At 35.7% G+C, this 4,484-nt stretch overlaps 1 long non-coding RNA gene across 2 annotated transcripts in view; it reads right to left on the bottom strand.

The window, feature by feature from the left end:
* LOC128247564 (uncharacterized) overlaps window positions 1–4,484 on the bottom strand; it is a 40,691-nt gene that overhangs the window by 8,753 nt on the left and 27,454 nt on the right. The window lies entirely within an intron of this gene.

Below are 4,484 nucleotides of genomic sequence, written 5' to 3'. Positions count from 1 at the left end.
ATATATATATATGACGACCCTGCATGCCTGGAATCCAATGAAGGACAAACAGACAGTATAAAAAAAAACAAATGCAAACAACACTAACCCCAAAAACAACACTGAAAAAGAATCTACAAACACCACTGACCCCCAAAACAAAACTGACAGCAGCAACAGCTGCAATAAGAATAATCAAAGCTGGATGATGATGATGATGGACGGTGGTGATAAAACAGAGGCAGACTAAAAACTGACACAGCCAGGAAAACTGATGTCCTGATGTCCAAAGTTAACAGGAAAGACAAGCAAAAAGACAAAAACCCAAAATGCCAAAACTAAAAGCAAAGAAACATAAGGATAGAAACTGACAGAGCCCTGCTTGTATGTAAATTTTACCTAAATGGCACCTGCTGGTATGGAGAAACAGGAGAGAGCTGCAGCTTTACCCATCCCAAAACTTATCAGAACAACAAGCAGGGAAACCTGAAACAAAACCAGCAAAAACATAGAGGGAAATCATCAAGCATGGATCTGCTTGACTAATACTGCACCAACTGGAAGAAACACATCTCAAAAGGGTAGGAAAAGAGATCAACACATGCGTTCTGCACCCCTCAAAAGGCAATATGTAGAGGCTGTATGAACTGCAGCTATCGAACAACAGTCTTTTTTGAACATGACCCAGAAGATAGTACAGCGGCTAACATGGATGCACACGATGCAAACTTAAAGCAATGCATTCCATTGCACAAGACCACCTCAGGTGACAGACCCAGGATGGCCACCACTAACACCTACCCTGATATCACACTCATATTCCTACTGAACATTGGAGGTCTGCTACAACTCAGCAACAGAAGTAAAATTCTCTATCTAAAAGAGCTTACAGCTCTATATTTAAGAGATGAGGAATTATGTACATTATTTACATTATTTAAATTTGATGGATATTTATCCTCATCTTGTTTGTTGTTAACACAACATTTCAGCTGATATACCCTCCAGCCTTCATCAGGTGTCTTGGGGAAATTTTGAACCAGTGTTCTCATTCCTAAGGCATTTTTCGATGTTATTATTATTATTATAATTATTATTATTATTATTATTATTATTATTATTATTATTATTATTATTATTGTTATTATCATTGTTATTCAGGTTACTGCCTAGAATCGAACTCGGACACTTGATGGAGATGTTGACCTTCTGTGTAGAAACTACCTACTTCACTATGGACACTGAAATATTTCGACAAGGAGTGAGTTTAGCTATGGGTTCCCCATTATCACTGATAATAGCCAATTTACATTTGGAATACTTTGAGAATTTGGCCTTAGGATCAACACCACTAAAACTAACCCTAAGGCCACGGCATGCTGATGACACCTTTATACTCTGACCCCACCAGGAAGATGTCCAAGTGCTGTTAGATCATGTGAACTCACTAAAGCCATCCATACAGTTGACAATGGAAAAGGAAAAAGACAATCAGCTAGCATTCCTGGACGTATTAATAACACGCACCAAGTATGGATTCAGGACATCCATATACTGCAAGCCAACCTTCACTGGATGATACCTCAACTTCAATTGCCACCATCTGTACAGTGTAAAGAGAGGGATTGTTCAGTGCCTAAAGCATCGAGCAAAGAATATAAGTAGCGATCATGAAACCCTCCACATAGAAATGATCAAGCGCAGTAACAATCTATTAAGCAACAACTACCCCAAAAACATACTATCCACTCCAATCATGAAAAAAAGAGAGGATGAACCCAATAAACTATCTACAGTCTGTCTACCCTATGTGAAAGGCTACTCCGAAAAGATACAAAAGATATGCGTCCCATATGACATCAGGACAGTATTCAAAAGTAATACAACACTTTGCAAATATCTCCTTCAAGTAAAACCACCAATAGAAGAGAATATGACCAAAACTGTGTGTACTCCATCCCATGCAGCTGTGGTAGATTATACAAAGGCGAAACATGCTTCCCCCTCAAAATAAGGGCAGACGAACATCACAAAACTGTGACACGGGGAGATATTAATAAATCAGGTATAGCTGATCATGTATTCCTTTAACTTTCCTTTAACTTGAAAATACCCTCTTCCCAGAATTGAGGTGGTTTCATGGCAAAGAATTCATCAAGGTATCTTTTTACGTCATTCAAGGAATGGAAATTTTTACCATTAAGACTATTCTGCAGAGACCTTAATAAGTGGAAATCCAAAGGAGCAATATCTGGTGAATATGGAGGGTGGGGTAACACATCCCAGCCAAACTGCAGCAATTTTTGTCTGGTTCCCAAAGAAACGTGCAGTCTTGAATTATCATGTTGGAAAAAACACCCTTCCTGTTAGCCAATTCTGGATGTTTCTCTTGAATTCCTGCTTTTAACTCATCCAGTTGTGTGCAATATTTCTCAGAGTTAATTGTCCAGTTACTTGGGAGAAGCTCATAGTACAGAATTCCTTTCCAATCCCACCAGACACAAATCAAGACTTTTTTAGGGTGAAGACCTGCTTTTGGGGTGGCTAAGGGTGGCTCCTGTCGCTTACTCCAGGATCGCTTTCTCTGAACATTTCGGTAGATAATTCATTTCTCATCACTTGTCACAATTTGCTTTAAAAAAGGTGCATTTTCATTCCGTTTATAAAGCAAATCACAGATGGAAATGTGATCCAAAAGGTTCTTCTCACTCAACTCATGTTGTACCCAAACATTGTAGCGATTTGTGTACCCAAGCTTTACCAGGTGCTCATGAATGACGGATTTTGATAAGTTGAGGCTTCCTGCCAATTCTCGGGTTGTGCAATGTGGGTTATTCTCAATTAATGACTTGATTTAGTTATCATCTGTAGTGGATGGTCTGCCTGATCGCTCTTTATCAATAAGGCGACAATCTCCAGCTTGGAACCTTGCAAACCACATCCGTACAGTTCTTTCAAATATAGAAACATCACCGTAAACTGCGTATATTTCTTTGGTTGCTTGTGAGGCATTTTTCCCTTTACAGAAAAAGAAAAGCATCAAGTGCCGAAAATGAACTTTCTTATCTTCCATTTTAAAGGGTTACAGAATTAACACAGGTTATAGGAACATAAACCTTCTTCCACGAAGAGAAAACTTAAACTGTGCTCTAAATGGAGGTGTAGTCAAATCCTATTTTATGGACTCAACCATGTTCTAAAATAAGTCAAAAGGTAAGCTACTATAAATCGGCACGAACTTTCTGGACAACCCAATATAATGCAGAGTTGGTTCAAACATTTCTACTTACTTCATGTAGACTCTGAAACCTTTGGTGAAATTTTGTTCCTTTGGTTTCATTTTCATATCTAACATTGGAGGGATATTTATGAGTTTTTCCTTCCAGAACTGTAAGGAGGTAAGTTCTGGAAATATCTTACAGAAATGGTAAGATATTATAACACTATTTTTGCAATTCTAACTTTCTTCGTATATGTTAACATTTCTATAATGAATGTTTTGCATCAAACATTTGCTTCTGTTTTCCATCTTTTCTGGCAACATTTCTCTTGATATTAGGTGGAGCAATGCCAGCCAATGAAATGGTGTTCAGAAATCTTATATCTAAATATCTTGCCCATAAGAATGGGCATATAATCGATATAAGAAGTTGCTTTAGTTATCAATCATATAGCCATGTATATGTCATAACATCAAAATTTACAAAATTTAATTATGATGCAGTTTTAATAAACAGAACCCTTTTTCATCAATTAACACACAGTACAAACAAAAGAAAATATTTCAAGTGTTTTAAAATGGCTTGTTGCTAATGTTGTGTGACATTATTACACACCACAATTAATCTATGGGAAAAAATTAAAAAGTAAAACAAATAACAAAAAGTATGCTGACATTTGATCACAAAGCAAGCTTTAAGAAAGCATGTTTGTCACAGGTGCTTTTACAAGAGACATTCCAATTCAAAGAAAACTATTTGAAATAAAAAGAAAAGAAAAACATGAAATAATACAACTCAAAGTCTAATTAATTTCTTTTCTTTTTAGGTATGATAATTTGGGTAAATATTTACTGACTAGTTTTCTGCTAAAGTTTAACACACACACATTCTTTTATTAGAATATAGGGTAGTGTAAGAAGTTTAACAGAATGGGCTTAAGTCCTAACTACATGGTATATAAATACCATAAAGACACCATCCACTTGAAGAACAACAGTTAAACAAGGGTAAAACATGTTGTCGGAAGCATTAAAAAGCTAACTGGAATTGGATAATTAAATAATTAAAACAATATTTATCATTAACTAATATTGTTTTATCTTCACCGTATAATTGCTTCTCATTAGCTTTTTAATTATCCATGCATTAAATACGTTGATGAAACTTTAACCGTAACACATAAATGTGTGTGTGTTTATATATACATGCATATATATATATATATATGTATGTGTATGTGTGTGTTTGTGTGTATATATATATATATATATATATACATATATA

This window comes from Octopus bimaculoides, chromosome 4 (assembly GCF_001194135.2).
Source record: "Octopus bimaculoides isolate UCB-OBI-ISO-001 chromosome 4, ASM119413v2, whole genome shotgun sequence".
Lineage (NCBI taxonomy): Eukaryota > Metazoa > Mollusca > Cephalopoda > Octopoda > Octopodidae > Octopus > Octopus bimaculoides.
Note: the sequence above shows the minus strand (reverse complement) of the source record. Positions and strands in the feature narration are given on the sequence as shown.